Raw genomic sequence first — 23,045 nt, forward strand, 5'->3', positions numbered from 1 at the left:
CAGTTGAGAATCAAAGAGGAGTATATATTTAAAACAGCCTTTAGAACTCGCTACGGGCACTATGAATTTCTAGTGATGTCTTTCGGGTTGACAAAAGCTCCAACTACATTTATGGACCTCATGAACAGAGTTTTCAAGCCATTCATAGATACCTTTATTATTGTGTTTATAGACGATATTTTGGTATACTCTAGGAGCAAGGAAGATCATGCAGAACACCTCAAAATAGCCTTGTAGACCTTGAAGAAGAATGAGCATTATGCCAAGTTTTCAAAATGTGAGTTCTGGTTGCAGTCAGTGGCATTCTTAGGCCACGTGGTATCTAGTGAAGGAATAAAATTAGACCCTCAGAAGACAAAAGCAGTCAAGAACTGGCCTAGGCCGACAATGCCAATCGAAATCAGGAGTTTCTTGGGGTTAGCTGGCTACTACAGAAGATTTGTAGAGGGGTTTTCTTCACTTGCAGCTCCATTAACTAAGTTGACTCAGAAAGCAGTTAAGTTTCAATGGTCAGACGCTTGTGAGCAGAGTTTTCAAGATTTAAAGAAGAGGTTGACCATTGCACCTGTATTAACCTTGCCGACAGGTTCGAGTGGGTTCACAGTGCATTATGGTGCCTCCAAAGTTGGTCTCGGTTGTGTTCTTATGCAAAATGGAAAAGTTATTGCTTATGCTTCCAGGTAGTTAAAGAATCATGAAAAGAACTATCCCACACATGACTTGGAACTTGTAGTAGTGGTATTTGTATTAAAGATATGGCGACACTACCTTTATGGCAAGCATTCTGAAGTGTGTACAGATCACAAAAGCCTTCAGTACATTTTCAAGCAAAAAGAATCAAATTTGAGACAGAGAAGGTGGCTCGAGCTATTGAAAGATTATGACATCAATATCCTTTATCACCCGGGCAAAGCTAATATGGTAGCAGATGCACTTAGTAGGAAGTCAATGGGTGTCTTGGCCCATCTTGCAGTACAAAGGCATTCTTTGGGTCGAGAAATTCAAAAACTAGCAAATGATGGAATTAGATTGGATGAGACCGAAGAAGGAGGTATAACTGCTTATGCCTTAGTGCAATCATCCCTTGTTGCGCATGTTAAGGCTAAGCAGGATGAAGATTCGTACTTAGTGAAATTAAAAGAAGGAGTCAGAAACAAAGAAATTACTGCTTTCACTCAAGGAAGTGACGGAGTTTTGAAGTTGAATGATCGGTTATGTGTGCTTGATGTAGATGGTCTTAGGAAGGCCATAATGGAGGAAACTCACAGTTCGAGGTACTCTATCCATCTAGGTGCTACCAAAATGTATCTAGATTTGAAAGAGTTGTATTGGTGGAAAGGCGTGAAGAAACAAGTAGCAGATCATGTGGCTAAATGTTTAAATTGCCAGCAAATCAAAGCCGAGCATCAGAGGCTTGGTGGCCTAGCTCAAGATATAGAGATACCATAGTGGAAGTGGGAGATGATTAATATGGATTTCGTAGTAGGTCTACCTAGCACGTACCGTAAACATGATTCAATTTGGGTAATTGTAGACCGACTGACAAAGTCCGCACATTTCCTACTAGTAAAGACGAAAGATTTCGCAGAGCAGTATGCACAGTTGTACATCAAAGAAATAGTCTGATTGCATGGTACTCCAGTTTCAATCATATCTGACAGAGGCCCCCAGTTCACGGCGCATTTTTGGCAAGCATTTCAGAAAAAATTAGGTACCAAGGTCAATTTAAGCAACGCTTTCCATCCACAGACCGATGGCCAAGCAGAAAGGACCATTCAAACTCTCGAAGATATGATGCGTGTGTGTGTTATAGATTTTGGAGGTAATTGGGATGATCACTTGCCACTTATAGAATATGCTTACAATAACAACTATCAGGCCAGCATTGGTATGGCTCCTTATGAAGCGTTGTATGGGCGGAGATATAGGTCTCTAGTGGGTTGGTTTGAACCAGTAGAAGTGTCGTTGATTGGTCCAAAGTTTGTGTGTGAGGCCTTGGAGAAAGTTTAGCTAATTAGAGAAAGACTTAAAGCAACTCAGAGTCGTCAAAAGTCTTATTTTGACAAGAGGCATCGTGAGTTAGAGTTCATGGTTGGTGATAAGGTATTTTTGAAAGTTTCACATATGAAAGGAGTTATGAGGTTTGGTAAGAAAGATAAACTTAGCCCTAGATTTATCGTACCTTATGAAATTCTAGAAAAGAAAGGAAACGTGGCTTATAAGTTAGCGCTACCCGTTGAGTTATCCTCTGTGCATCCTGTCTTTCATGTGTCTGTGCATAGAAAGTACATTCATGATGAGTCGCATATAATAATTGTTGATACCATAAAAAATTAAAGAAGGCTTGACTTATGAAGAGGTACCTATAGAAATTCTCGATAGGCAAGTAAGAAAGTTGAGAACAAAAGATTTAGCATCGGTAAAAGTTTTGTGGAGTAATCATGATTCAAAAGAGGCTACGTGGGAGGTCGAGGAAGATATGAGAAAGAAATATCCACATTTATTTGAGGAAAAATGTATGTGAACCTAAGTTTGGTTTGACATTTATATTTCATTTATTAAATATAAGTTAGCAAGTATTTTTGTCCTTCCTAGATTATACTTAGTTGATGTAGTAATTTAGTTTATGTCATAGTATATTTAATTCATTAAAGTGATTTACTTGTGCTAAAGTTGTTGTGCTTTAGATTCTTGTTAGTTATCGTTGTACCTCCTTGCCGGAGTGTGAGTAATTAATTTATGTGTTGCGTATGGTGCCTATGAATGGGTTGTTATGGTATATTTGGTTGTTGTTGATGTAGTTGTGGTATTTGTGACAGTGATATTTTTTTTGGATGGTCCAATTTACAAGGGAAACTCTGCCGAATTTTTTGAAAATTTAGGGAGTTAGCCAAAATTTTGAGTCCCTTGGAAGAGTGAGTAGTGCTAAGAAAAATTTAAGAGGTTCAAGGACCTAAGGGATGATTGTTAGCTTAAGAATAAGGCCCTAGCAACATTCGAGTATGAATTTTTTAAGGAGGGAAGATTGTAACACTCCTCAAATTTATAAAAGTTTCGAGACACGCTAACTATATAACTAAATTATTACTATATATATATATATATATATATATATTGGATATACAATTAGGAAAATATTAATATTAATATTATTAATTATTAAAAGTGGATATCATTAATTATTAGTTACGCTAAAAAAAGGGAGGCCTAAAAGCCCATAAAAGGGTTATTGGAAAACAAAAGGCTCCAAGCCTAAAGAGAAATAGAACCCACGTTCTGATTCATCAAAAAGGGCCGAAGGCTTTTGCCTTAGACGAAAAACAGAACAGTACGAAACAGAGGCTTCTTATCATGCAGGCAACGGAAAATCTAGGGTTCTTTACAAATCACTAATTCTCGAGCTCAGGTATATAAAATTCCTTATTGTTAATTACCCTATAGTAGTAATAGGTGAGAACTGAATAGTTATTCCCTTCTTTCTCTATATCAACAGTAAAGTTCCGTGTTTAGGTGCGAAATTTTAAAATTAATTAAAATGCACTGGTTATTGTAGTATCCATTGTTTGACTGGTGTCAATTGGACTGGGGCCTACGTATTGGCTCGACAATTTTTGAGGTGATTTGATATAAAGCTTTACTAAAGTGGTTTAACTCACAAAAGCACGCATACAAAGTGTTTGATGAATTGCATAAAAGAGTTGATATATACTTAATTGGAGTGAGTAAGAACCTATTAGCTTAGAATTATTTTCTAGCTAAAGTTTAGATGATTATTTTGATATATGTGCATAAATTCTCAGATTTTTGTGTTATTCTTATATGCCAGTTTCATGTTGAAAACTCATGAAGGAGCAAGAATCTTTATAAATACTTTTGAATATTTATTTCATTCTTATGTCATGCCTTACATTTAAGGATACCGCTATGATTATTTGTAAAAGATTTAGACTTGAAAAATCACAAGAAGAAGTTTTAGAAAGAAAAGATTTTTGGGAGTATCCTTTATTCTAAGAAGGGGTCATCGTCTAGGCCGAGGGTCCTGACCAAGGCGTTGACTTCCTGAAACTACTTGTGCCAAAGTAGGGGGCACACGAGCTGAGGGTCTCATTGCTGAGAATTTACTTAGCCATGATAAGCTATGATACATGAGCGTTGAGAACCATAAAGCGAGTGACACTTCGTAGATTGGGCATATTCGATCAGGTTGGGATTGAACCTGTGCCGATCACACTGTGACTAAGACAGAATTAAGTCAGGATAGTTGGAACTCCCAAAGTATAAAGAGAAGTAATTTTTTTTAGAAAAAGAAAAGAATTTCTTTTAGAATATTCATAAACTGCTATTATGCAATTATTTTAGAATTGTTCTTAGAAGCTTTATGTTTTCTATGCATTTATATTCTTTGCTCGTAATGTGTATTGTATTAAAGTTGCATCCCCTATTGTTGAGACTCACTGAGTACAATGGATGGTACTGACGTTCTCTTTTGGGAACCTACGTTGGTCTGCGGTACAACGCAGGAACCGATTTTGCAGGCGAGCAGGCTACGGGTTAGGATTTCCTTCTCTTCCAGTACTATTGGTGAGCTCCGATTTTGTTCGTGGAGTATTTCTTAGAGTTATCTTTATTTAGTTATTTTTTTGTTTACTTAGAGAACTGGCCAGGAAATCTCATGTCCTGAGCAATGCGTCAGTTTACCAGTAGAGGCTTCATAAACATAGTCGTTGGGTTAAGATTTAGATTTTTTTGATAATAACTTAGCAGTAATTTAGTAGTTACTATGAATAAAGTTTTGGAGTTAATTTATTTAAATATTTAAACTAATTAAAAGTATTTGGTTAGAGTATTGCCTTGTTGCATATAAAGTTTGGAGTTATAATAGATTTGATAAGCAGAGATGGTTCGCTCGGTCATGTTTAGTGATCGAATGCCGGTCCCCGCTTGTTCAGAAAATGGGTCGTGACATTACCCTTAATGAGAGTTTTTATAGTCACACAAATATCATGACCCCACTAAGCTTATGCCCCTTAGTCTTTTAGCACCAAATGTTTCAAAAAATTTCTTTTTGTTTTTTAAACTTTGTGGCAAGTCAAACTACAATATCTAAATTGAAACGGATAGAGTAATTTGTTGGTCCAATTTTAGTATGTGGTGGCAAACAGTGTCAAGTAAGAAACGAGGAAAAGCTAGGTCAACTTTTTTGTTTCGTCTTGTACATTCTTACGAGAAAACTTCCAATTATTGATTGTTAGTCAATTTAGTTTTTTATGTTTTTTCTACGATTGTTAGTCAATTCACAACAAGGTAAACGTATAAAGTCACATAAAGTAATTTTCTGTATAATTAAAATATATAGTAGGTTATAAAGTTTCCTCTTTACAAATGTTTTTTTTCCTGCATACTGGACATGAGATCTAGACATTTAAGGCTTGTTTTGAATTTTTTTTGGAATTATTGAAAAGTATTTTATCAAAAATTTAGTAATCAAACAATATATAAAGAAGTGTTTAATAGTATGCTCCGATGGCTTAACGCTAATTTTATTGTTATAATCAAGTTCAGAATTTACTTGCAAGGAACATGAAAACTTAATATTAGAACTTGGGCGAGATATAAAATCCTCCATGTAAAGGAAGATTTCAGCCGACGTTAAGCTTTCGTCGAAAAAATCACCCATTGTTGATTACCAAAATATTGGAAAACTAATATATATGTTAACACAGTGATAGGTACAATATTATGTCAGAGTTTAATTTATTAATATTTATTTAAAAAATTTAGAAGCGTGCGAATTTCAAAGCTTGGACACAATTAACGCATTATAAAAACTTTATAAACTAAAATATTGGCGGCTGATTATATTTAATCTACATTCACCAGGTCGTCAAATATATTAAGGCAATGTATAACTTATCAACTTGCTGTACTCTTAAGGACAAAAAATCAGAGAGAAAATCTCTATCCACGAATTAACCAAATCAAAGTCCTAACTACCAATCGACTTTTCTATATAGTGGTCAATAAGGTACAGATGACTATAACGACACACATACATATCTTGAATGAAACTAATTGTGAACTAAGAGGAGTCCTTCCTATCCCACCGATGGCTAAACACAAATAGACCTTTCTTATAAGAGTTAACAAGACTTAAATTGAATGCTTGCCATGTGGACCCCAGCACCGTCTCCGACTCTGATCGAGGCTCAGGGAAGTCTATTACCCTTCTGCTCGTTATTTTTGATATGACATGGGGACATGCCATAATTTTTAAGTGTGGGGTGGGAGACTTGTTCGGGTAATGTATTGTAGTGTATATAGACATGGTGTATGTTGTAGTATTTGATTGGTGTTGTTGTGTATAATTGACTGTACTCACATTAGAAGTAACTGACTTGGCCCAATGACGGACACTTGTCGACGGGTCTCTTGAGGGTCAAAGTCGGATTTAAAAAAAATGTAGAGGACTCTTCCTGAGGACGGACCACTTGGACAATACTCTTGAGGGAAGTAGTCCATGTAGTTTCTTTATTTTATTTTCTTTTTTCTTTTTTAGGTAGTGTAGTAATTTTCCCTTGGTTTTTCTTTTGACCACGGTTCTTTTCCAAGGGCTTTTCTTGAACCGGGTTAGGTAGATTTTTCGTTTGTAGTTTTAGGACCAAAATGGGTGAAGGCTAGAATGCAACCATTGATGTACACACCTGAGAATAACAAAAATAAAAATGAGGGTGCGACGTCTAGGCTCGGTTGTAGACTCGTAAATCTATGCCTTAATTTTGCACATCCTGTCTTGCTTGAACGCTCGTATGAGTGTGTTGATAAACTGATTTGTAATGAGTTACATGCCAAGTGTGTGTGAGCTATTACATGTATTTTGTGTTTGCATGTGATACCTAGAACTTGCCATGTGTGTTTGCAAAGCGAAATAGAAGTTGTTTGGTTTTAGAGATGATTGAGGCATTTCTTTGTGTAGCCTGTATATTTGTGAATCCACCTGTATATATTGCCATAGTTAACCCCTTTGAGCCTGAAGCCTGTTCTTTGATAACCCTATAATGACCTATATCCCTGTGTTTGAATAGTTTGACTATTTGAACCTGTACCTCCTAGAAACACTTGAATTACTAAATAACATACAAAAGTCAAAGTGTGGGGTGGTAAGGAAGTAGGAAAAAGGGGAATCAGGAAAGAAATACTTGAATGGTGCAATGGATTTGTAAAATTCTAAAAAAAACAGTTGCACCTAAAGAAAAGTAGGGGTCACCTATGAACTAAAATGTGGAAGAACGAGTGGGCTGAGCATGAAAATTGAAATAAAAGGAAGTGTGTAGTAAAAGTGCTTAGGGAGGTTAGTCACTATATCCAAATATATCCTACCCGTCCCTTAGCCTACATTACAACCAAATAAAGACCTCTTGATCTTTGACTGAATAGCTCGATTAGTAGAGTACTACACTAGGGGCAAGCTTATGGTGTGTCTGTGTGGCATGTGAATGTTCTTTGCTGAGAGTGAGTGAATTCTTCCTATCTTTGGTTCCTTGTTGCTTGAATTTTATGTGTGTGGAACTTCTCTCAGAATTATGATGTGAGGGCATGTGACTCAGGAAGAAAAAGTGAGTTTTCACCTCTGTTAGAGTAACTAGAGTGAGCATGAGTGTGTCATGGTGTTAGAGTCTTCATCTGAGGCGTGACTGTTGCACTGCTTAGGTTGTTCCTTCATAATGGCGGGTGTGGCATAAAAAAAATTGGGTAATGCATTGAACGATTAGGCCTAGAAGTGTGGTTTAACTTGCTCGAGGACGAGCAAAGGTTTAAGTGTGGGGTGTTGATAATAGGTGAATTTAACAATAATTAGGCCCTAAATAACCACCTTCTTGTATAGTTTGTATGATAAAAGTGATAACAAAATTCTTATTAGTGTTTTTCATGCTTTGCAGGTTATATATGACCAGAGAAGGCTATGGAGTACTTTTGGGATCAAATATGGAGACAAAGAGGCCGATCGTAAAATTCCGTCAAGTAAACCACGCGAAACAGCTCAAGTCAGAACTGAAAGAGGACTATCGCGGTTCCACCGCGACCGCGGCAGAACCGCGGTAGAAGATGGTTGCAGACAAAGTGAGAATCAGAGAGCATGTTTGGCCGCGGTTTGACCGCGACCGCGGCAGAACCGCGGCTGAGGCGGAGAACTTCAGGGACTAAAGTGCAAAACACGGGATATTTAGCCCAAAACCCTATTTTAAACATTAGACTTCTCCCAAGAGAGGCATGTATTGATTTGGAGAGTATTTTGGCAAGGAAAAACAATTGGGAGGGATCACCCAAAACATCTTTCTTCTTTTCTTTGATTTTTCTTGCAAGTTTTATGATGAATATTGTTTTAGTTTGTTTACCCATAGTTATGAGTAGCTAAATCCTTTGTCTAAGGTTTTGATGGAACCTATTGGGGGATGAACTTCTTGTTTATGTGAATACAAATTGCTAGTCTCAATCTTTATTTGTTCAACTTTGTGCATGTTGTAGTTAATTGACAGGATCCTCAATTAGTTGTGTCTATTTAGTGTGTATAACTCGGAAGAGAGTGCATATTTAGGTTATTGTTGAACAACACCACTCCCAAAGTATAAGAGGGATCTATAACTGCGGGTTTAAAGGCGGGATTAGGGATAACGAAACCTTGAGTGCAATCTAAAGTGAACCGTGTTAATTAGAGCCAGCAGTGTATCTCGGGAGAGTGCATTGAGTATATTACTGTGATTACTCGGGAGAGATTTACGGTAAGATGAGCGTTCATGATTGATAGAGAGGTGTTGGTCAATTTGTATGAAGCATAAATAGAAGGGATTTCATCAATAGGGGAAGTCATTACCTTAGCGTTTTCTCATTATTGTTTACAACCTTAGCAACGTTTGGAGAATTGGTTCTCAAGAGTTTAGTGGGTCTAAAGATAGTGATTGATAGGTTAACTCTCTGTGGATTCGACCCTAGGCAGAATACTCAAGTTATATTTGCAACGTCCGCAAGGTCCTTTTTGTAAGACATAATTGGGCGTGATCACCGAGCTTAGTAGCGCGAGTTTGTTATACAAGCGGGGGCAATAAGGTGCTGAGAACAGTCATGGTTCACAGCCTATGACGGTGAAGGGTGCCACAAATTTGGACCCTTACCCTTCACAGAGCAGTTGTCGTGCCTTGCTTACCAGTTACGCTACCAGTCCAAGCCACCACTTCTATGTGGGTTAGTCATTGGTTGAACCATCACCTTTTTATTCTTTCTTCCTTTTATTTATACTAATCTTAGTTGCTTAATTGCTATTAAAAAATATTGTACTCTTTAGTTGTGTCAGAAGGCAATTAAGAGAATGTTGAACCCATATATTTCTAATGATTCTTCTATAAAAGAACTTTTTTTTTTTTTTGGCTTACTACATTTTCGTAAAGAATTATAGTTATATTACCTAATTCATTTAATGAATGATTTATATAAGATAAAATATTAGATGTTAAATTTCTACTCATTCTGTCTCAACTTATGTGTACTACTTCCTTTTCTAATCTGTCCCATAAATTGAATTCATAGTTCTTTATTTAAATATAATTTAATGTTAATTTTTTCAATTTACTCTTAAAAGATGATTTATAGTTGCTTAAACATATGTGGCTTGTTTAGGCCACAAATTTTTAAAAAAAATCTTTTTTCTTAAATTTCGTGCTCAGTTAAACAAGTAAAAATGATACAAGGAAGTCATTTTTAAGCATGATGTTTAAAATATATTTACGGTTTACAATGTATTTAAATATTAATCAATTGTGCTCAAACTTCAGGACACATCATCCAAGAGTTTAAACCTCAAAGTTCAAACTTCAGGACATCGTGTCCTAAAGTTCAAAAATTGTGTCCAGAAATTCGAATCTTATGTCCTGAATTTTGAATTAGTAGTTCAAAAATTCAGGACACTTAGTCCTGAATTTCAAATTAGCAGCTCAAAAATTCAGGACACTTAGTCGTGAAGTTTGGGTGAATTGGCTAATCTTTTAATACATTATAAATTGTGGATATAATTTAAATAACGGGCTTAAAAGTGACTATTGGTGCACTTCGCCCGATAAACAATGCCAATAAATTTGGTTAGAAAGAGTAGTTATTAGTATTTCCTACATATTTTAAATGAAGAAAGATTTAATAATAATTTTAGTTAATTTCAAAGTCCTAAGATATTAAAAAAATAAGTAAATGATAATCTTGTCCAAGGTAAAATATATGTTTGAAGGATAAAACAATAGATCAACATTTCGTATTGAAGTTTCATTAAAAATAAAGATTCACAAAATTTAAATCGACCTTTTTACTTCCTACATTGTTTAAATAAGGAAAGATTTTAAGGAAATATGTAGGAAAATTTACTTAAAACTAACTTAAATTTCTTATAAATTACAATATAATTTATTGCTATTAATTTCAATTTATAAATTAGAGTATCATATATATGTTTCACTTATCCAATATTGTAATTGAGCTTTGATTTGATATAAGTATATATTACAACATGTAAAAAACTTAAAGCATATTTATTATTACTATAAGCTATTATTATTTTCAAATATAGGTATGTCATTTGTAAATTACTTTAAAGACTTAGAATAGATATATTTTGATTAGTAAATATGTGATGTAACGTGTTAGTCAAAAGCTATGTTAATTTACACAAATAAAATAAGAAAAAAAAATTATGTAACCTAAATGTTAGGAGTTTATTCAAACTTCAAATAAGGAAAATTTAATAATCAAAATTTTAGTTGATTTTGAAGTGCTAAATAATAGGAAATTAACTTAATATACAGTATCGTCCAATATAAATCTATTCTTGAAGGGTAAAAAAAGCGAACAACATTTCACTAAGGGCCTTCGTGCTTTTAATATTGTATAGATAAAAAATAATTAAATGATAATCTTGTCCAAGGTAAAATATATGTTTGAAGGATAAAACAATAGATCAACATTTCGTATTGAAGTTTCATTAAAAATAAAGATTCACAATATTTAAATCGACCTTTTCACTTCCTACATTGTTTAAATAAGGAAAGATTTTAAGGAAATATGTAGGAAAATTTACTTAAAACTAACTTAAATTTCTTATAAATTACAATATAATTTATTGCTATTAATTTCAATTTATAAATTAGAGTATCATATATATGTTTCACTTATCCAATATTGTAATTGAGCTTTGATTTGATATAAGTATATATTACAACATGTAAAAAACTTAAAGCATATTTATTATTACTATAAGCTATTATTATTTTCAAATATAGGTATGTCATTTGTAAATTACTTTGATTTGTAAATTACTATAAGCTTATAGTAATATTTATTATTACTATAAGCTATTATTATTTTCAAATATAGGTATGTCATTTGTAAATTACTTTAAAGGCTTAGAATAGATATATTTTCATTAGTAAATATGTAATGTACGTGTTAGTAAGAAGCTATATTAATTTACACAAATAAAATAAGAAAAAAAATTTATGTAACCTAAATGTTAGGAGTTTATTCAAAGTTAAAATAAGAAAAATTTAATAATCAAAATTTTAGTTGATTTTGAAGTTCTAAATAATAGGAAATTAACTTAATTTACAGTATCGTCCAATATAAATAGATTAGAAGAGCTAGGTTTTGACGTGTGTGCTTCGTGGAATTCAATTCAAACTTGAGGGTAATTTAGTCATTTCAATTACTTAGTTGATATTGTTTTCTGCGGTGGCTTTTGTTTTTGCAGCCAAAACATCTTCATTTCTTACTCAGTCGTATATTATTCCTTTGTTTGTTTCCCGTCTCTTCAGTTTTTCAAAGATATACTCCAATTCATTTTGTTCTTGATGCTCTTTAAATCTGATATGAAACTTGGGGTTAGATAGTAAAGCACAAGGGAGAAGAGTGCACGTCAGGAAGGAGAGACTATTTAAAGCTATTCACCAGAAACAAAGGTAAACTTTCTCTCTTTCCTTTCTTTCCGTTTCGAGTGTTTGCTTTCCTCTATATTTAGTCAGGACTATGTAGTAGGCTTATTTGGGTTTCTGATTGTGGAATGCATGTATCTCTGTTAAAGAGCTAGGTTTCGACGTGTGTGCTTCGTGGAATTTAATTCAAACCTGAGGGTAATTTAGTCATTTCAATTACTTAGTTGATATTGTTCCCTGCGGCAGCTTTTATTTTTGCAGCCAACACATCTTCATTTCTTACTCAGCCATATATTATTCCTTTGTTTGTTTCCCGTCTCTTCAGTTTCTCAAAAATATACTCCAATCCATTTTGTTCTTGATGCTCTTTAAATCTGATATGAAACTTGGGGTTAGATAGTAAGGCATGAGGGAGAAGAGTGCAAGTCAGGAAGGAGAGACTATTAAAAGCTCTTCACCGGAAACAAAGGTAAACTTTCTCTCTTTCCTTTCTTTCTGTCTCAAATGTTTGTTTTCCTCTATACTTAGTATGCATCGGACTTATTTGGGTTTCTGATTGTGGAATGCATGTATCTCTATTGATTATGGTTGGAATCTTTTGGTTGACTGTGTTAGCCAATTTCATCTAAAACAACAGGTCAGTATAGTTTAAATATCCAAATTCTAATTTTAAAATTCGATGTAGTTCCATAATCTTCAGAGAATAGAGGATGGATTCTGTACTTAGATTTGGTGGCAATTTCCAGATGTAGAAGGGCTTGCCTGAAACTGTTGAAGAAGTGTATCAGTGAGAAGTTTAGCAAAAGATCTAGGAGAGTAACATTTGCTAGAGTCATAAAATGAAGGCTTAAGGTAGTTGTTGGTGTAGCCATTACTGCCTATGGAGACGAAAAATAGCGACCTTGATAGGTCACTTGAGAACTCAATTTGCGGTAAAAAATCAATTCGCTCAGATAGATGCACGCACTTCCCCTGCAAACACTAATTAAAAGCTAGCATATGGTTAATATAATGGCTATAATTCAAATTGGCATTTTGTGTGTCTACTATAACAAGTAAGACCCAAAAGTACTTCGTCAAAGTTTCTAATTCTATATTGACTGTCACTCTACCAATCACAATTAAAAGACAATTTACAGATAATCGGTAATGAAAAGTAAAAAATTAATCTAAAGAATAAGGATTGCCTGTTAAAAATACGTTATCTTCTTTGTCAAAAGTATAATTTGTATGAGTGTAAGTTATATGCTTTGACAATATATAATTCTTGATAGCATACAATTATAAATACAGATATGTATTTATTACCATCGGAATAGTATATTAATTGTTGATATTTAATGTATGAACGATTAGGTGCAAAGCCAACATACTTACAGCAGCTACTAGAGGAAAAAATATAGGAATGTTTACACCCTATAGAAAACCTTAGTACCCTATTTATTTTAAATAAATACCATTTTAAAATATTACATCCTATAGATACCTTTTATACTTTATAGCCAAATATCTAATTATAGTTACATCCTACATTTAAGGCACCATATATGCTAAATAATATTTTTCTCTCTCCCGCGAGGGTACAAGGGAGTTTTTTCCAATTAAAGGACAATCGAAACGGGATTTATTTATTTATTTCAGAGTCGCCACTTGGGAGATTTAGGTGTCCCAAGTCACCAATTTTAATCCCGAATCGAGGAAAAGAATGACTCTATATTACAGTCTGCGTACCAGAAATCCGGATAAGGAATTCTGTTAACCCGGGAGAAGGTGTTAGGCACTCCCGAGCTCCGTGGTTCTAGCACGGTCGCTCAACTGTCATATTCGGCTTATTTATCTGATTTTTATACAATTATGAACCGATGTGCCAATTTTAACTTTTTACCACTTTATTATTATTATTTTAAAAGAATGTGAACATCGCTTAAAACATGTCTTTGGACTGCGTCACATGAAATGCACCCACAATCCGGAACATATTTTATTTGATGTTTTGGGATTTGGATTTGGGTCGCATGAAATTCACACCCGAGTTTAAGAGGATAGATTATTAAAGGCGCGCCTAAAAGAGACTATCGCGTTATTATTCCGGGGGGGTCGTGAGATTTGCTAAACGACCCGCCTTGGAAGCTGAATGCTTCGATATATACATTTAATGAGGGCCCCGCAGCTTGTGCGTTTTTATTTGTCGAGGCTCATCTCGTCCTTATTTTAAAAGGATATCCTATAGCAACTACGTTTCTTGTCGCGTTTGTCTCTACTAATTGAAAACAGAGATAGCCCTAGTTAATTACATGCTTGCAGGTTATTTATAGCAGGATTCAAAATGCTTTTTCAGAACAAGAAAAACGTGGCTATGCGCACGGACAGCTAATCGAACATTATGGGCCCAAATCCAGCTCATGCGGGATGGGCCAGACCTGGGCTACTGTTTATCCGATGCGAGCCTGCCCGGTCTATTTCGACCTAGGCTCGCCCCCGTGAGGTTGAGGAACGCAGACTTGTGCTATTTGTTATAAGGGTGTGGTTCGACAATTATAATGAGACAGTTTATCAAAAGGAAACGAAATTAACTAACATGGATAGTTTTATGTTTTGACATACATTTAAGGACATGCCAATCACAAAAACACAACTCACTTCCAGGTTATAGCCTATTATACTGCCAATCCTCTTATCTGTCAAATTACACACCATATGATATTAAATTATCCTACATTTACATTCACTATATGAAATGACCAACTCCAGTACCTAATAAGAATGTAAACCAATACACTCTACATGACACTCGATATAACAACTACATGTGGACCTAAACGTCTTCAAATCTTCTCTTTTGTATTCATGCTCAAACTTTCAAGTTACATAGACAGTATTAGTCGTGTACCTGGTATAGAGGAACAAAAGCAGGAGAAGAAGAAAGATGTCAGCAACGGGCAACCAAGCAGCAAACACAACAACAACAACAACCAACAACAATAACCAGCCTCAATTATGAAGCCTTCAAGTGATAAAGCACCACGCAGAAAATCCCAGAAAACAGAGTAGAAAACAACCGAGAAAACCAGAATATTCACGACAATAGCAACAGCAATGCAATGATCACAAATAACTTGGCAAATAAACAACAACAATTGGCCAAGACAGCTTTTACCAGCTTGAATTCTTATGTAGGTTTCAGACAGTGTTTGGTTACAATATTCTGAGAATTTATGTTTCTTTCTTTCAAGCTTTTTTAAGAAAACCTTCTCTCCAGGCTCTAAAAATCTCCCCTTCTAATGGAAGGTCTGCCTCTTTTATAGCCTAAACTCAGCACTTTACAGTCTGTTTGACAACTCAGAATTCCCCCCTCCCTGCTGTTTTTCCACTCAGCTATTTTAAATAACCAGACCTCCCATGAGATCCCTGACAGCCCCTCTCTATTTTGTTGTTAAAGTGTCCTAATCTCTTATTTATTTATCCAAAGTATGGGTAGCAGGAATATAATCTGACAGCACATGCTGTCCAATTATTTTAATTCCTTAACAGCTGACCATACACATGCTACCCACAATCTAAACCAAGCAAACATGCCATCCATTTAAGACCAAAGTCTGAACTGCCATTATAACTTACCCCCTAAATGTGTTTTTGATTCAAATTGAACAAAATCAATAGGCAACACAATTCAGTTCCTAATGGAATTCAAATACGATCACAGCAGAAACAAACAGCATGAATCAAGTTGTTACCATTAATGGCTGAAACTAATTGACGACATACATCGACTCGACTATATTAATCGTAACACGTAATAATCAGTCGTTCATATAAACAATACGTACAGGGTCCTGAATGGCTTCAGACAACTTTTGTTCAATTACTGGGAACCTATATGAATTAACTATTGGACGAACAAATCTAATTGACGAGCATGTATATCACCAGATGTATTCACATACAGAGAAGAACAAACAATCAAGTAAAATGTCTTTGTCAGAGGTGGAAGGAATTTAAGAAAAATACCAGAAAAACCAAATAAACACAACAGAAACATGCTAATAAACTTAATCAGCATGCAAATGAAACATAAAAAGAAAAGAAAAACTTACTGAAAACTTTTTAAGAAAAGTTGACCCAGGTCCGAATCAGATTTGGCCTTTTGAAGCCGAACAGACTTTAATCGGGGTGTTCTCAACCGAAAACACCTTGAATGAAGTCTATTAGACCCCAAACCCTCTATGAAACAAGTCAGATTCCCCAGGTTCTGGTGTTCTAAGGTTTGGCTCTTCAGATTTGAGATTCTAGGAGTTGTGGGTAGATTCGGACCAAACCAAGCTCGGTTTGGTCACGAGGGAGGTCAGGGGAGTGTCTGGTACGAATATGGTGAGGTTTGGTGTAGGTCAGAGTTCGACTCAAATCTTCAAATGAAGATTCGAGATGAAGGAAGGTGATTCGAGGCTAGGGGTAACAGATTCGGGTTTGGGGTGGTGAGGTGGTCCTAGGGTGTTCAGGAGGTGGTCACCGACGTCCATGCCGCCGGCTTTAATGGCGAGGGGAGATGGGGCGGCTAGGGTTCCTAATGGGAGGTCTGGGTTCGAGCTTGGGGACGACGGAAGGGGGGTGTTCGTATAGGGGAGCTGGGTAAAGGGTTAGGTTTATATATGTAACGGGTAATTAGATCCTGGCCGTTGGATGAATCGAAATTGATGGCCAGGATCATTCACCTAATGCGGAACGACACCGTTTGGCCTTGGTTGGGGGGTCGGTTCGAACTGGTTCTTGGGTCGGGTTTGAAAACGAGTTAATGACGGGGATCCTGGGCCGTTGGATTGGATTGGTTGGAACGGCTGAGATGAGCAGTCCTTGAAACGACGTAGTCTTGGTATTGAACTACGTCGTTTTGATGACCTGCGGATGGGTCTTGGGCTGGCTGACTTGGGCTGCTTCTGGGCCTCAAAAATTTTGAAATAAATAGGCCCAATCCGATTTCTTAAATAATTTGCACTCTTTTATTTTGTTTTCTAATTTTAAAATACAACTAAACAAAAAATGAATTTGAAATACCCATTAATCAATACTTAACACCATTATTCACACACATATAAAAAAAACTTTTAAATGGTTAAATTACAACCTAGAAATGCATATATATTTTTTGTGAATTTTCTTTTAATGACACATATTTTGTATTTTGATCGATAACATTAAATTAAAAAAACATGGACAGAACCACAAATGACCAACAGCACGTATTATGTAAAGTCGAAGATTTGTACAGCGCGGTCATTTGTCACACACATATATTTTTCTTTTGGAGTGATTGTTCGTGAAGCAAAAATCACGTGCTTACAACCATATATGCTAAATAATATTTTTCTCTCTCCTTTTTAGTCTTTTCTCTCACATAATCACAGTAAAATTGACTAACCACATTCTCTCTCTTTTTGCATACACTTTACTCTTTCTCCCTCAACCCACGATTCATACCTCTCCTCCCACCCAAATTCTCTAGCTCTCCTCCATTGTCATTCCATTACAATCGCCTAGGGTAAGTTTAATTCGTTGATTTGAAGAGCAATTGGTTCAACTGTAGCGGCTCGATTCTGCTTGGCAGTGGTCGTTGAAGTAGGGTTCACAGCTTTTGCGTAATTCATGGCTTCGTTTGTGGGATTTGAGGGCTGGGGATTGTTTGTAGTTGTTGTAGGAGGTTGGGCAGATGTGTTAAGGGGCTGACCAGCCGGAATTAATGGATGGCCGCCGGCCGGCGAAGCCATCAGGCTGCTTCTCTCTCTAGATCGCCCAAATCGCCTATTTGTATTCAGTTGTATTCACATGTATTCAGTAGCATTAATTTATATATTTTAGATGTATTAAAAAGTTATGCGTATTCTCTTGTATTCAGTTTTAATCAGTTGTATTTAACTATTTTATTCAGCAGAAGTTAGTTGTATTTTGTTGCATTCAAGAGTTTTATTCAGCTGTATTCAGTTGTATTTTGTTGCATTCAAGTGTTTTATTCAGATGAATTAAGTTGTATTTTGTTGTATTCAACTGTATACAGTTCTACTCAACTATATTATTCATATGTATTTCTCTTTATTCAGCTATAATATTTATTATGTATCTTTCAAATACAGATTAATGAGGGATCGTTTTAGTTCGTTGAGTTAAATTAGGAGAATATCATGTGATTTGATTTCCTTAGTTCGTGGAGTTAAATTAGGAGAATATCATGTGATTTGATTTTCTTAATTCATGGAGTTAAATTAGGAGAATATCATGTGATTTGATTTCCTTCCGTTTTTAACCAGTTTAACCTTCTGTATTTAACGTTAATGTCGCTTGAATACAACTAAATACATGTCAAACTTAGCTGGAATTCCAGTTTTTACGCCTATTTTTTTTATTGTATTAATGAATACAATAGCTTAAATACATAAAATACATTGTATAAAAATATAAAAGGTATCTATAATACGTAATATAGCAAAGGGTATCTATAAATGGCTAATTAGACTTAAAAGATGGTGCTTTATGAAAAAATCCCTAAAATATAGTACCTAATTAGTTTACCCTATTATGAAGTAAATGTGTTAAAAATATACTTATGAATAATGTCATTTACCCGATAGGATCAACAAGAGAGTAATTACCACAAAGCAAAGTTTGTATAGAACATTTTATTAGGAGCGATAACGAATATATTTTTGCTAGAGAAGTTGGAGACTTATGTGCATTGATATAGACTTTCTTTACTTAAAATGTTACATCTATGAAAATTTTAATTATCTATAAGCTGGATTAGTAGAATAGTCTTACTGAATATTCACTTTTGTAACCATGGATTTTTGTCCTAAGTTGTTATATGCCAGGAACATTAGCAACATAATTGCACAAAATGAATTTTTTGATCCATATTCTTGTGTAATATTCTCAAAACTTTGCTGCATTTTTGTCTTTTGATGGGAATGACTGGCATATGAATGTGTTGCACACATTAAACGCATCAAATTTTGGAGTCAAAATAATAGTCACTGCACTTTCCCATCAAAAAATTTGTCTGGGAATATTATCTGAAAAAGTTCATGCTGAGTCGAAGTCATAAGATTCATTAGGATATAAGTGTTTTTCTGAGTCTAAGTCATAAGGTTTATTAGGATATAAGTATTTCCGTATCTCCGCATATTTTCCTTTTCTTAGAGATGGGGAATCAGAATTCGAAGTAAGAGAAACAACTTTTATTTATTGTGCCTGGATACACCTTTTAATGTATAGTCTTACACAACGATAAACCATAACTGGTATTGCAGGTGTCACGCACCTTGTGCTGAATATACAATGTTTGTCCTTGGATATACCATTGATATACAGTCTTACAACGATCACATGCCTATAATATATCTGAGAAGATTTACAACGAACAAGGTTCAGTCTTCCACTTTTGAATAATCAAAGAGCAAGCTTGCAACAAGGTAAGTCAATCTAAAAAAGATACTTCGATTGAATGTTATTTATTGGTTTGGTCGCCACTCGCCAGTGAAAGGTCTTTTGCTACTATTTTGGGTTGCCACTGGATCCACTTTCTGCTGATGTTTCTGGATGCAGTTGAAGCCACTTATGCTGCTGCTTCTTGGATGTTACTACAAATATCTTTAAAGTTTCTCTGGATGCGATTGGAACTACTTTTGTTGCTCTTTTTCTAGATGTTGTTGCAGTCCTTTTTTGTTGTTGTACTATTAGGTTAGTCCATGTGGTTACACATCAAACTCTTCAGTACTTTTAACTTCTAAGATCCAGGTCCATTCATTTTTGTTTCCTTCTGTATATGCTCTATATTCTCCGGCTTTAGTTTCGAGCAGTCTTACTAAAGATACTTAGTATCAAAATTAAACTATGATATCCCTTGAAAACAACTATCGCAACTAGGGGTTGAAAGGGGTATGCTATGCAGCTCTTTTGTGGGTCTGCCATTTTCCCGTCACTAATCTCTGTACAATAACAACATAATCAATCAGCTTGTAAAGAGCTATTGGATTTGCATTGAAAAGCTCTTCTTGACTGTGTTTTTATAGTAGCATCAAGGTATTCTCGCTACATGAAGTGCGAGTACTTGACAAAAAGTTTTTTATCATCCACAAAAATGCTAACTTAAAGCAACAATTTAGAAAAGTGAAAAATACTAACCTAATAAAGGCACAAATATCAATTGATCTCTAAACACTTAAATTTGAAAGCATTTTATTCCTCCACCTCCTTCACTTTATTATTAGCCCTATTCACCTTTTCTCTGTGTCTTTTTGTATTTTCTTATGATAATTTTTTCTCTTGTAAGGTTAAGAGCAACATAGTTAATATTTATTACTCTTCTCCTCTTGGTAAAAGGTACTATCATGTTTTACTATATGATTGTTGGTCAAATTTTATCCTTTCTGCTTCAAGATTGTGAGTATTTGTTAGCTCTAACAAGGAGGTAAGAGTAGTGCAAAAGCTTAAGCTTTTTACTCTTTGTTATTTCCTTCAAGAAAGCTCTTTTACTCTTACCTTGTTCAAGCCATTTTGAGATTGAGAGCTTTTGGCTTGATAAAAACAATTAATGGTTCACAAAATCAGTATCTAAAGGCCAGAATTATGATTTTGATAGATAGGTAAGGCTGAACAAATATAAATAGCAGGTTCCTTTCACCCCGTCTCTGGTACTTGTGTCTATTTGAATTTGTCTGTTTGAATTTGCCTGCACATAGATGAGCTATATCTTCCGTTGTCCAAACATTGTTAGATTTGGTGACATTATTGATCTTATAGAATTAATTGGGTTAAATACTCAGAAAAGATTCTGATAATATATTTTGCATGCTCCATAATGCTTTGCTCTCTTAAATTACTTTGTCTTTTTGTTTTTTCCAAATTGAATCTGTTGAGATTCATGAAGGCTGCTACCATCTGAACGTGTCCTCTTTTCTTCTACCTTGACCGCTTGACACCTTCACTTTGACGAATGTCTATTGTCTTGCTTCTTTATTTCAGGTAATTTTTGGTTAAAAAAAATTAAGAAGAAGGCATTGAGCTTCAGCCGAAAAGTATTTTCTGCTGCCTGCAAGAATCTGAAAAAGAATATACATTTTGAACTTTAAGCATATGCTAATATGATGCTACCATAGAGATAAAGAATGTATATTTTGATTCAAAATGTATATAAATAATATCCAGCAATTAGTGTGTATGTAGTGTTGTAGTGTTGCTTATCTAATTAGATACTAACTTACATGCATCAATTTTTATTATCAGCCCTTTCACACAAAACCAAGTAATATTGGGCCCGTGCTGGCATGAGCAATAACCACCTAGTTTCCTTTCTAATTAAGTCCTATCAATATCTGAATTTATTTAATTCAACCAACTCTTTAGATGTACATAAATCCCTTAGCGCGTTTAAATATTTTTCAAAGAAAACAACTATAGGGAACCAAGGGAAACTACAGGGGATTTTTACATACCTATACACTATTGGAAACCTTATTACCTTCCCTACTCAAGTTTCAATTTAATTACCTCCTATATACAAATTTACCAATTATATACACTTTAGAAATTAAATGAGTATCCCTTTATATTATGAATCAATTATTTCTCTCCCTCTCTCTCCCTCCCTCTCTCTCCCTCTCTCCCTCTCCCTCTCTCCCTCTCCCTATCTCTCTCCCTAATTCCAGTAATGTAGAGCAAAGGAAAATGGAGCATCAATTCCACCATTGACATCCATTAAAAAGCTTTAAAGCTTTGAATTAGAATTTGGGTTTTCAAAAAATATTATTTGTTTGAATTGGGTATTGTTGCAAACAATTAGGAATTCTCTCTACGTCTCTCTCTATCTCTCAATCCCTAGTTCCAGTAATGTAAAGCAAAGGAAAAGAGAACAACAATTCCACCATTGACAGCCATTAAAAAGCTTTGAAGCTTTAAATTCGAATTTGGGTTTTCAAAAACCATTATTTATTTGGATTGGGTGGTGTTGCAAACAATTGAAAATATGGTTTGGAGTTTATATCTCAATTTTGAGGGTGTTTTAGTGAAGATTAGACTTGATTTTGGCTGAATTTCAGATTGAAACTCGAAAAAGAAGAAGAAAAAAAAGAAGAAGAAAAAAAAACATGACATACATTATACTACAGAGATTGTAGTAAAATTGTGGAATAATATATATATATATATATATATATATATATATATATATATATATATATATATATATATATATATATATTATTTAAATATTGTATAAAAGTTGAACAATATTATTGTATAAAAATTATATTTAAGTTGTATGATATTGTAGTTGTATATAACTGAGTAGAAATAATGTACGAAAATTGTAGATAAGTTGTATAATATATAATTAGTTGTATGAAAATTATTTTTACTATGTATAAATCGGATACAAAATATACAAAAAATGTATTGTATAAAATTTGTATAAAAATTGTGTTTAAGTGGTATAATATTGTAGTTGTATATAACTGGGTAAAAATAATGTATGAAAGTTGTAAATAAGTTGTATAATATATAATTAGTTGTATGAAATTTATTTTTACTATGTATAAATTAGATACAAAATGTACAAAAGATAGTGTATAAAATTTGTATTTGTGTAATAAGTGTCACACCTCCTTTTTCTACCCGCAGGGATATAGGGGAGTTTTTCCAATTAAAGTGACATAAATTGAAACGGGATTATTTATTCAAATTCAGAGTCGTCACTTGGGATAATTTATGGTGTCCCGAGTCACCGGTTTAAAATCTCGAATCGAGGAAGTTTTGACTCTGTTTTACGGTCTGCGAAACACAAAAATTCGGGTAAGGAATTCTGTTAACCCGAAAGAAAGTGTTAGACATTCCCAGATTCCGTGGTTTTAGCACGGTCGATCAACTATTAATAATTGACCTAATTATCTGAATTATTACATGTTTTGAACCTATTGTGCATTTTAACTTTTTAACCCGTTTTTAATTATTTATGAAATTATTTCTGAAACAAGTCACGATTGTTGTACACTTGTCATTTTGGTACACATTGCAAACCGCGTCACGGGAATCGTACCCGCG

The 23,045-nt window shown here is 34.5% G+C and overlaps 1 protein-coding gene and 1 long non-coding RNA gene across 5 annotated transcripts in view; both read left to right on the top strand.

The window, feature by feature from the left end:
* The window catches only part of LOC142177967 (beta-amyrin 6-beta-monooxygenase-like), a 183,179-nt gene that overhangs the window by 24,556 nt on the left and 135,578 nt on the right, over window positions 1-23,045 (top strand). The window lies entirely within an intron of this gene.
* On the top strand, window positions 11,793-21,215 carry LOC107803107 (uncharacterized). Of its 4 annotated transcripts, XR_001651949.2 has the most exons (5): window positions 11,793-11,990; window positions 12,113-12,432; window positions 12,579-12,600; window positions 19,259-19,420; window positions 20,973-21,215. It is a non-coding gene; the product is annotated as an uncharacterized LOC107803107 (long non-coding RNA). The 4 variants fall into 4 exon arrangements; XR_001651947.2 differs by lacking the exon at window positions 20,973-21,215 and having other exon boundaries at window positions 19,259-19,764; XR_001651948.2 differs by lacking the exon at window positions 20,973-21,215 and having other exon boundaries at window positions 12,360-12,432; window positions 19,259-19,764.

The sequence above is a fragment of the Nicotiana tabacum genome, chromosome 3 (genome assembly GCF_000715075.1).
Source record: "Nicotiana tabacum cultivar K326 chromosome 3, ASM71507v2, whole genome shotgun sequence".
In the NCBI taxonomy this organism is placed as follows: domain Eukaryota; kingdom Viridiplantae; phylum Streptophyta; class Magnoliopsida; order Solanales; family Solanaceae; genus Nicotiana; species Nicotiana tabacum.